The sequence below is a fragment of the Leuresthes tenuis genome, unplaced genomic scaffold (genome assembly GCF_036924035.1).
Source record: "Leuresthes tenuis unplaced genomic scaffold, fLeuTen1.0.hap1 SCAF_4, whole genome shotgun sequence".
In the NCBI taxonomy this organism is placed as follows: Eukaryota; Metazoa; Chordata; class Actinopteri; order Atheriniformes; family Atherinopsidae; genus Leuresthes; species Leuresthes tenuis.
This window is the reverse complement of record NW_027325358.1, coordinates 4,059,680-4,071,786: the sequence shown is the minus strand read 5'-3', so window position 1 is coordinate 4,071,786 and position 12,107 is coordinate 4,059,680.

Sequence of the window (12,107 nt, the reverse complement as noted above, 5' to 3'; positions counted from 1 at the left end):
CAATCAGCCCCAGGTCATGCGCTCCCGATGAGATGGAAAACACAGAGTGTCGTTAAGCTACTAGCTAATCAGCGTTAGCTTGTAATCCTCCCCCTTTCTATCTTCCAAACAGGCCCCTTTTCTCCCTCCACCAGCCTCCGCTGCTGCTGCACTGCTGCTGTAGTCTGCCTGAGAGATGGATGGCACAGCCCTAATCACCCCCTGCAGTGCACTGTCAGAGCGGCTGCAGGCCGCTCTTAACATTTACACCACATGATCACGCACACGTACACAATAAACACAAGCCAATAAGTGAGAAAATCTGCTCTCCCTCTCCTCTGCCTCTGCCCAGGGCCCACCACACACCACCATTCCTCTCGCTGTCACCTTGGATGGATTCACTGGGATGTGGCTGTTTCCTGAGGGCCGAGGCAGATATTCTTTCTCCCCCTCCTTTTCTTCTTCTTGTGCCTCCTCACACAGCGCCTTCCTGTCGTTATCTCCAAGCCAGAGTCTCTGCAGCCTGCACAGTAGCTCTGGCTTCCAGCAGCTTCAGCAGGGGGGTGGCAGCCGCCAGAAGAGCCGGAAGGGAGGCCGCTCACATATCAGCATCCTCTCATGTGGCCGACTTCAAGGTTTTCTTCCAGGCAAGCTTCAGTTAAATCCACACTGAGGCACAAACACGGGATCCCACACTTTCATTTTAAGAGGCTCAGAAATGGAGGTTTTAACTTACTTTAAAAAAATGCTGTTTTTCTCTTTCTACTGAAAAACGAGACAAAAGAAAAAGTGATGCAGTGCTGAGCACTTTCTGCATTCATACGGAGACAAATTAGTCACAAGAGGCAGAATAAAAACATCTTTTAGAAATGGTTGGTCAGGCAAAGACACCATGGGATGGATTTCTCACAGTTAATGCCCTCTCTAATGGGATGACATGCATCTGTGGTACCAGTGATGTATGATAAGAAATGAGCGAAACAAAGGCCACGCCGGACTGAAAACAGCCAACTTGGATCAGTTTAGAAGCTATTTTATTAAGATATTTGTAGCTGGGAGTGTGGAGTTGTAAAAAAACAAGCTAATTTATGAGAAGGGAAAGTCTAAAAAAAACTTAAACTCTTTCTTTGTTTCTTCTGTCCTGATGCTGCCATTTTTTTTAAACACTGCTCCTGATATGTGAGAATAAGAGAATCCACATCACAAGTTTTTAGGAGAAACACTTAAACTTAAACCATTTTTATGGTGGTCAGAAAGCCTGCAAACACCTCCTAACTTCTGGCATTTGAGTAAAATAGGAACGTTTTTAATCAACATTTTGTCCCGTGTCGAAGGACTCTGCGGAAGTCGCAGGTATTTATTGACTCTGGCTCCAGCAGCATTAAAGGGGAACTCCTTTAAACATAGACCTTATTTCTGGCATGAAATACGTTCATCTACTCATGAAATATGTTATAATATAAGCCCCCCGATAGCTGCAAGTAGCCACATAACAGCAGCTATGAGCTAACAGAGCTATAGCACACGTTCATTCATTCATTCTTCTTAAAGTATTGGTGAAATAAAGACAGATAATGCCTTATTTAGAGGCTGCATCGTCTAAGCCCCGTTCACTCCGTTATATGGATCTCCAGTTATCTAAATATCTTCCGAAGGACGCCGACTTTCACCAAACTGTTCTCGGTGAGTAGATGAACATATTTCATGCCATAAATAAGGTCCAGGTTTAAAACTACAGGAGTTCCCCTTTAATGGGAACACAACACCTCGTCCTCATACTACCTTCATTTTTACTGCTACAAAGGAAGGCTACAAATGTCACTTTTTCTATATTCTACCGAGGCAGGCTTTGAGTGTGACACTTATTCTAGCGTCTGTAACACAGCTGGCAGCTCAATCTCAGCCCAATCAAAAATAATAAACCTGCATGATTACATAAGAAAGTTTCCATCCTCATTTGTCTTTAGCGTGTTTAGCTGCTTTTAAAACCCCACCTATCGGCTTTTTTATGGTCCTTACTTTTTTACAAGTGTTGTCTCATAAAAAGGAGGCAGCCAGCTACTTTCTTCAGTCTTAGATGTTTTCACTCAGGTTCAAAGTTTATCAGAGATAACAGACCATATGGCAGGTTTCTGTCAGTGCTTCGCGTTTTAAGTCTTTAACCTCCAGGGTTCCTGTTTTTTAGACGGCACCTGCAGAAATGTACTTTCTTCCTTCAGTTGCTCAATGATTTATATCCTTGATGGCTTTTCTATGGTCCAAAATGTTTTCATCATTAATAATTAAAATTGCGAGTACTATGGGAAACCCATGAAAATGCAAGGTCATAAGAAAACGAATGCACACACAAGCAGTTCAAGTTGTTTAGTGTCTATAAAGGGAAACTCATTGAGATATAACATCTTATTTAGAGTAGCCATAGTAGGAAAAAAACTATTTTTCTGTAAACACCAGAAGTTCTGTTCGTTCAGGCAGGAGTTGAACGAAATTAAATCAAGAGAAAGTAAACATTTTGAATTAAAAATAGCGAGACATTAGTTTAAAAACAGCTAAGACACACGAGTATAAGATTTAATTTCTGATTGGTAAGATAACCAAGCTCATGTCAAAGCACTCCATCAGTCATCATCATGCATTCAGCATTCTTCTCTCAGGGCTTCCACACCTCCTGCTTTGGCTGAACGCTTCTCCATTTTCAGAACCATCAGTATAAGAGGCAAAGAAAAAGCCTCTCTTCCAGGATGACTGTCATATTGAGGCTGAATATATCAAGGCTAAAAGCTCTGATGTCTCAGCAGGACCTGGAAAAACTATCTTTAGTAGGCTTGATTATTGTAACAGCATCTTTAAAAAGTCAGTTAGACACCTGCAGCTCATCCAGAACTCAGCTGCTCGAGTCCTCACTGAGACCAAAGAAGTGGAGCACATCAGTCCAGCTGTGAGGTCTTTCCACCGGCTGCCGGTCCATCAGAGGATAGACTTTAAAGTTCTGCTGCTGGTCCATCAGAGGATAGACTTTAAAGTTCTGATGCTGGTCTATAAAGCTCTGAATGGACCAAAATACATCAGTGACCTCCTGACCCACTATGAACCCCTCAGGTCATCTGGATCTGGTTCTTTATCAGTTCCCAGAGTCAGAACCAGACCTGGAGAAGCTGTATTCAGCTTCTATGCTCCACATGTCTGGAACAAACTCCCAGAAAGCCTCAGATCAGCTGAAACACTCAGTATTTAAGTCCAGGCTGAAGAAACATCTATTTTCAGCTGCATTTGAATAAGCTTGAGTTTCAAAACGGAATCATGTTTTAACTCCTGATTTTATCTATTGTTCTTATTTCCTTCTTTTGTTTAAATTTTAAATCCTGCTTTTTATTTCTTCTGTTTTAATGTCTCTGTAAATCACTTTGAATCACCTTGTTGTTGAATTGTACCGTACAAATAAACTCGCCTTGCCTTGTTCAGCTACAACCATCGCTCCTGATTTGACGTTTATTCGCTGTTTCGTTTGGCACTTTTCTGTTTCTGGTCTGTATTTTCCCAGGGTTTCCGTCAGGCGAATGAATTCCTCGCCCAATCTGCCCATGCAAATGTGCATTTGTCTGTTTGTAGCACACATGCACTCATCTGCTCCCGTCATGACCTGTTGACCAGATCGTGAAATGAAACCATGTGTCCACTCCACAGCCAGGCTCCAGACCGCTGCACTCAGCTGCCGTCTCTGCCTCTCCTCAAGCCTCCCCGCCAACAACACACATGTCGGCTTCACCACTCGCTGCCAGATACATAATTATGCTGCTTTCCATTGGCACCACTGACATCACATGTACAGCAGACAAAGAAGCAGGGGGTGAGATGTTACTCCACGGAGCTGCATCATGCTGTTGCAGAGAAGCAGGTCACTGTGCGCCAGTTTAATCTTCAAGCTGTCCTTGGTTACGGATGCCAATGAAAAAGCACTGAGCACGCTTTTTACTCATCTGCTAAAGATATTCTACACGTACTTTGTCCCGCAGCTCTGAGAAAACAAACATGCAACAACATGCAGCTCGATCGGGAACATTGTGATATTAACCGTTGAGTGTTTACAAAAAAAAAAATCCCCAAATTTGCCCTGAGAGAACATTGGGACTTTTTCAGAAACGACTGAGGAAAACTCATCGGAGCCCTATAGCTCAGGAGTAGTTTACAGTAGAAACATCATTCAGTATTCAAATGAGTCACAGAAAGTTGGACTTTTGCTCACTGAATGGATTCTTTAACATCTTATACAGTTTCTGTATAATCACAGTTTAATTTGAATGATTATTTGGGATTTTTTCCCCACAAAATGTTCAGGTTAGATGGAGATGATGTCGACCATTCTTATCTTAAACTCTTTTGTTTTAACCTACTTTTACACTCACTATTTCTCCTCAACATATACAATACATGAATCAAAATGTGGTCATTTTTGGTCTTGGTGTGTCTGTCATGGTGATAATCCTCGTGTTTTTCCCTCAAAGCGCCTCAGAAGTCAGTGTAGCCACCAAAATTTCAAGCTCTGACTCCTCTTCAACCTGGAATAAAACATAATAATACAAAGCGAATTAATAAGAAAATACTTCTGTGTTTTGAGGTCAATATTCTGCCATTCGTGGTTTAAGAATTCTTTCCATGTGACTTTCAGTTTTTGCACAGTGACTTTTTCTGATCTATTGTCTGCTCAACAGAAGCAGACCCCTCCTTCCAGAAAAAGCATGGACATCACCATGACAACCAGTGACTCATCAGGTTGTTTCAGTATAAATTATGATCAAAGACATGTTATTGTTACAGAAAGGTAACAAAATAACAAGTAGGTTGATGAACATTTAGATGACTTAGAGTTGTGGTCACGATGAATGCACTGGGTTGCTTGGCAACAACTTATCTGATGAGTCAGCAGGTAGCATAGATGAACTCTCTCAGCAGACAATGTGGACAGAAACCGGCAGCTTAACATCTGGGAGGCAGAGCTCCTTCTCAGTGGCCTGTCCAGGATCACACCATCTGTTATTAAGAAGCTCTGTAATCCTTCCTCCTTTCCTGCTACCTGTCTGTCTGTGGTCTCTGTCTGCTCGAAAGTAAAGAAGAGAGGTGTTAGAGTTGTTCCTGCAGTCATATCTCAGTTAAACAAATACTATGGCCTTCCCATTTTCCTGCTGCAACCCGTCAGTGCTCCAAAGTTCTTCTGTTTTATCTGAGTGATCTCACACTTCCCATGATGATCAAGGGAAGAAATTGTTTAAATTTCCTCCTCCTTTCCCTTCTTTTTGTTCTTGCTCTGCATCCTTGACGTCTCCTCTTCAGCTCACCTGGATTTGGGATCTTATTCCTGGCATTACTTGAGCTTTGGAAAGCTCTTTCAGCTCCTCCCACATGCAAGCAACGTCCCATCAACATGATTATGAAACATAACAGATGTAAAAAAAAAAAGTGCCAGAATAAATAAAGAAATCATTCAGTCTTGGGTAAATATTTAATCTTGGCTCTAAGTCAAACGTTGTGTCATCTCTAACCAGGAATCCTGGTATCATGGTTTTTCCTATGAACTAACAGCTAACCACTGTAACCTAATCTTTTATTTCTCTCAATGGGAAGTGGCTCCATTGGCACCCTTGAAAATTTAATTAGATGTTTTCTAATCAGTGAGCCTCGTGTTCAGATTAGTGCGTAAACTGGAGCTGATGTCAGAAACCACACGCTGAGGTCAGTATTCACATTTATGAAGTCACTCTATCCTGCATTGTTGATTGTGAGTGAGTCAGGGCGAGTGAGGCGAGGCGCATGTGATTGGAAAATTCATAAAAGATTTTATTTGTGTGTGAGGGAGGCTCAGCCCACGTCATTATCAGAGCAACACCAGTTATGCAGACATGCTATGAGTCACTCAGCACAGCTATCACTGAGCATTACTGTTACCTGCCTTTGACGCACACACAAGGAGACAAGCATCCTCATCAGTTCGAGGTCTAGATGGGAGTCTGAGTCACCTCCTTCCTGCTCTTACGCTCGAAGCACTGGAGACCCAAGGATCCCAGTCGTGACGAGGTGGAGCTGTTGACGTAAGCAGGTGCTCTCTTTAGGAGCTTGAGCAAAGCCTCCCATGAGACCCATTTCACCCATGAGTCATGCGCACCTATTAACCTCTACATCATTACAGGCCTGATGAAAACAACGTCAATATCAGGACTGAGTCCTGAACCTCTAATTGCTTGCTGGAGATTTATGCAGAAAGGTTCGCTTTGTGCGCCGCTGCATCCCTCTGAGTTACAGTCAAAGGAGGAGATAATATGTTTGACTTCGCAAATGTGGTGGAATTGACTCCGTCATCTTGGCAGGTTAAAAGCATTTGTTACACGCCAACACGCTGAGGGAAATTAGATTCTTTAGAGGCAGCTCTGGAGATTATATTTGGCTTTTATGACTTCTGCAAAGACAAATCTGTGAAGACAGTTCATCCGTTTATAAGATTATGTGCAGTGGTTTCAAGATTTGCACATGATTAAATACAGTTTTCAAGTACTTTTACTGGAGTTATTCGTGTTACTTTGTGCTTCTTCTTCTACATTTTTGGGGGAAATGTCCACTAAATTCAAATATCTCATCATTGTTTCTACGTATACTTTCCACCTTCAAGCCATAAACACTTTTTGATGATGTTTTGTTGATTAAATTAAAGTGTGATAGTCATTAAGCAGCTTTATTACTGCCAATAAAATGGACCCAACAATGGATTCAACTGACAGGAGCTTTTAAATTCCTTTTGAGAGAAGATGCGATAATCTTTAAAAAACTATCGAGGTGTGACCATCAGATAGTCGACAGGGTAGCAAGATCAGCGAGAGACGAGGAGGCAAAAACATTAAATTAGATTCACACGTGTCAAGATGTGAATCAATCCATCTGCTCAGTGAAACAGAGCACCGACTCCACCCCCCAGCAGGGTGGAAGAGAGGCTCTGGCAAAGCTTGATTTCATGAAGAATGAGCAGGTTGGATCTTTGGATCTTTGTATATAGATTGAGTCCCAGTTTCTGGAAGCTGCTTCTTCAAGCAATGGAAAAAGAGCAGCCCTCAGCGTTCGTTTGGCAGCTTGGTCTCATAAAATCATGTGTATTAATAACACATCAAGTCATGTCGCATGTCATTGCTCACATTTCTTTTTTCGTGTCATTGCACCAATATATCCTGAAGGTATGACTCTCAATCTGCAGTAAAACTTCGACCCAAATGCAAGACAGACAAGAAGAGGGCAGGATGGAGTATGAAAGAAACAGAAAATAGTGACAGAACAGCCGCAAGGACAGAAGCTGTTAAAATGAGACAGAAGGAAACCAGGTGGTGTAAATACTGAGCAGGTAATGAGCAACATGTGTTGAAACAAGACTGAGGCCGACCGTTAACACGAATTAAAAAAGGAGTAAAACTAACTGCTTTGGGAAAACCAAAGTTCAAATAGTCAAAAGAAACAAGCAAACAGACCACGTCGACAGCCGAGTTTTCATTCTACAAAGCAAAGCAAATCTGAAGCAATCTTTTAAAATTGCTGCAGGACTGAGAGGTTCAGGAGGTCCTTTGTCCCACAGCCATAAGGCTTTTTAATAGTGACCGCTGACATGTTCTTCTCAAATTTATTTATTTATTTTGTCATTGATTATTATTATTATTATTATTGTTATTATTGAAATTATTGTAAATATTTATTTATTTTAGCTACTCGACTAATATGAATTTCCTCCACTGGGGGATGAATAAAGTATTTTTCTATTCTATTCTAAAAAGACATTTCCTCTGAGTGTTTTAAAGCAAATAGACGAGGCTGCAGTGTCTCCAGAATTATAAACTACGCTGCCAGTGGTTGAGAACAAGTAGAAGAAGTAGTTTTACTAACTGGAAACAAACTTCCAGGAGGTAAAAACATCCAACAACAGCTGTGGTGGACATCCACAAAAGGAAAAAAATGGAGATTTTTATTCACCAGCATCTATCTGGACAGATGTCAGCTCAACGGTGTAATCTTTAAAAAAAAACGTTTTTACTTCTATTTTACAATTTTCATTCCCTTTTTCTAACTGCAGATCAGTGGAAACCAAGGCTAATGATGTCCTGTATTTTCCCCATAAACAATTAACCTTCGGTGTATCGCTTTGATGTCACAGAAAAACACACAAAAAGCTTTAAAATCTTTTTGAATGTTGCTCAAAACGTGCCAGAAATGGCTCGTTCTTTGTTTGTAACGCCTTGTTGGTTCTTTGAGAGCACGAGATTTACCGTGAGGGGAGACGGACTGAGAGGGCAGCTGTTGTTGCTTTAGTGAAGAAGTGGGATTAATGTTACCGAAAAGAAGGGGAGTTGTACTGGTCAGTGACTCTCTTTTTAAAATAATCCTTTTCATGTGTTTTACATATTTGCTGCACTTCCTCTAAAGGTTTAAAAATGACACATAGTTTGTAATTTAGTCGCCTCATTATTCTACCTGCTCATTTATACCTTTAAGAGAGAGAAAAGCCACGTTTTCTTTGTTAAACTTCCATCTCTGAGGTTTAATCCTGGCAAAGCAAACACAATGTAATCTATCACTACTTATTCTACTTTTCAGATTAAGATTTAGCATTTTTGCATGGCAGGTTTTAACAAGATTGAGTCAAGTTTTCAACGTTTCTGTAACCTTTTTCTGTTGCACAGAAGCATCACCAGCTACCATCAGCTGTTGCAACTAAATCATCCCAGAACTTCTAATTTGATCAAACACAAAAGATTTGGAGAAAATGCCGACTTTATCTCCCCTCAGAACGACCTGAGCATTAAGCTGGATCCCACTGGACTTAAGTACTAATTAGATCATTTTCATTCATTTAAAAGCAGAATTTTGCATGAGTTTTGATGCGTAAAAAAATAATAATCACATATTAATAATATCTAAGCAAAGGGTATTTCTCAGTTCTTACCAAACTAGTTTAAATGTTGGAATTTTGTTTGAAATGAGTTTAATTTTGACCCCTGTCCTACATTTATAACACACAAAGGCACAACGTCTGACAGATCGAGTCTTCAAAGACTTTCAGTGAAGTTGTCAGTGTTGAGTCTTTTTACGACAGTCTGACTGCTGCTGTGTTTGTCTCCGTCCCTCCAGCCCATGAAGGCATCAGAGCGGGGGCTGAGCTGCTGTTAAAGTGGCATTAAAAGCTGCATGTGGTGCAGCAGCGACTCACATGTTCATCTGACGCTGGCAGCCTGGTGTTCAGAGAATAAACTGACTCTGAACACCAAGGAGCTCATCAGCTCACAGCCTCACTCTACATCAACAGCTAGTGTGTGGAGAGGAGCCACACCTTCCAGTTCCTGAAAATGTCCCGGACAGACAACATCCCAGCGGTCATGAAGGAGGCTCAGCAGCGGCTTCACCTCCTGAGAGTCCTCAGGAAGCTCAATCTGGACTCAAAGCTGCTGCTCATCCATTGAGAGCCTGCTGACGTACGGCGGCTGCACCAAGGCAGGCAGCAGGAGGCTTCAGAGGGTAGTGAAGACAGCGCAGAGGACCGTTGGCTGCACTCTCCCCTCCCTGATGGACATTTACAGGACAGCTCCCACCCTGGATTTGATCTGTTTGACCTGTTGCCCTCAGGGAGGCGTTACAGGTGCATCAGAACAAAGACAAACGGACTCGAGAACAGCTTCTTCCCAAAAGCCAGAACCACACAATGCACTGATTTCTCGGCCTAACCCCCTCAACCCTTCTCCCCACGTACTCTGCAATATTTAAATACTTAATATTTGATATCCAATAACACTTTAAAATACTGTGGAACCCATTACTGTGCAGTATCTGCATATAAAAGTTTCTGTGCAATACAAACTGCATATTTCTCTGCACAGTTTTTATGTTGCACATATCTTTGCACTGATGATATATATTTTTGCCTGCATGTTTGCACTGAGTGACGAGCTGCTTTCAGTCTCATTGCACTGTGTATAGTGACAATAAAAGGCATTCTATATCTCTGCAAAAGAGCGGGAGAAGCTGTTTTTGAGTCCCAGCTGAGGCAGTGAAACAGAGATGGTCAGTTTGTCTTGTTCTGCCTCATATTGTCCGTTTTAACTGGTCCTTTTTCAGGGTAAAGGCTCCAAAGTGTTCAACCAACACGGCAGAGAGTGAGACTTCACCAAAGATGACTACAGGGGAGGATCTGCACAGTTTAAACGTGTTCAGGGTCTGGGGTCAGCTGTCAGATCCCTGTACAGGTTTTAGTTTACATTCAGATTATCAAACGTCTCTTAAAAAAGCAAAAGGAACTGCTGACAGTTTGAGTCTCTCCTTTCCTGAGAGGCTAATCCTGCTGACTTTAAGCTAAACACCCTACTGTTTAGGACTCGTGACACTTAGTCTCTCACTCCGTCTTTGGGTTTCTCCTCTGCTATCGTTTGATCTGTTGATGCAGGCGGAGCGTTACCTCCACATGTCATCTTAATCAGACCTTCTTCCCTCACAGAAAGAGCAGCTGCGTCATCAGATATTTGTCCGTAAACATCAGCTCTCCTCACCTGCCGCTCCTCCTGCTCAGAAGCTCTGAAGTGTTTCACGCAGAACTCAGTAATTAGATTATTATTTGTGTTACAACATGAAGAGATTCTGCATTTTTTAGGGAGGTTTCTTTCTATCAGTTTCACTTCTCTTTGTGGTCATGTCTCTTCTCCCTTCATGTCACAGTCATGAGTTCCAGAGTACAAATTTGATGCTGTATTCATAACAGAAGTTAATATATTTATATCCAAAGGAACAAATCATGAGAGAACAATTAAACGAGGATAATGAATTATTACAGAATATGTTCTTATTATTTAGGATCAGAGTATTAAACTGTGCTGATAAAGCAAACTGATAAAGAGGACAGTCAAGCTTCTATCTCTGGACTTCTTATGTGTGTAAATGTGTCGTCTTCAGTGTCTTTTATGCAGTCATTTTTATGAAAGCTTATATTTGCTCACGGCTCTTTTTCCCAGTTATTGAAAAGAGGGAAGATCAATTATTCTAAGAATTTCGCAGGAACTATGACACAAACGGGTTATTTTTTCTAATGACGTTCAGATGAAGTCATTGTTTATTTATCACCTGTTTTCCAAATAATTTCCTCAGGCCACGCGGCTTGAATTTCCACGCACGCGTCATTAAAACGAGTGGCGCGTGTGACAGCTGGAGACAAACTGACTGTTTTCCCCCAAAGAGTCAAACTTTGTGCTAATTTTCGTTTATTTTTTGTTGGGTTTTCTTTTGGTCGTGTGAATACTTGGCACAGGGTGCATCGTGCACGCGGCATTTGGCGCCGTGCGGTTCAGGTGAAGTCTCTGTGAGACCACGAGCACGTGCGGCATCACATTCCATCCATCCCTGGAGCACGTGCCATGTTCCACACCTCTACAGAGCTGTCGCGTGGCCGCTGCGTGTCCACTACCAGCCCGTTGCTCTGTTTGAATATGAAAAAAGGATGTTTGACGCCTTCAGCTTCCCCTCAGCGTAAAACTGATGACCACATTTCTTCTGCTCTGTCTTAATTTCGCAATGACGCAGCTGAATTAGCAGCAGCGCTGTGCTCATGTCCGCGCGATGTGGCTGCTGTGCGCGAGCACGAACAAGTGAATAATAATGGATGCTTTTACAGTCTCTCCGCTTACGGATGCTGCCCTGTGGTGAATAAATGCGCGTGAATGCGTTACGGTCGATCATTTCATGAGACATTTTCACCGCAGATTTGCGCTCTTTGCCTTATAAGGAAAGACAGTCGTGCCTTTCTGCAATAGGCCGAGCGCTGCAGCCTCCGGGAACCCTGCATTTTAACCCCTTCGTTGCTGAATTTTATTTGGTCCAGTCGCCTGAAACAATGCAACGGGGCTGCGTTCACGTTTTGCGTTTTTATTTTTTTACAAATGCATGAAAAATACGTTGCCCCTTTAGATGTAAGTTAATATAAAAACAACTAACAAACTGATATGTGCGCGAGATGGGAAAATAAGCTGATGTGGCCAAATTAGTGACCCCTTTGCGCTCATATAAGGGTCTTTAACCTCCTGTAAATGAGCGCCAGCATTTCGGGCCCAAAGCCTCGGTTTTGT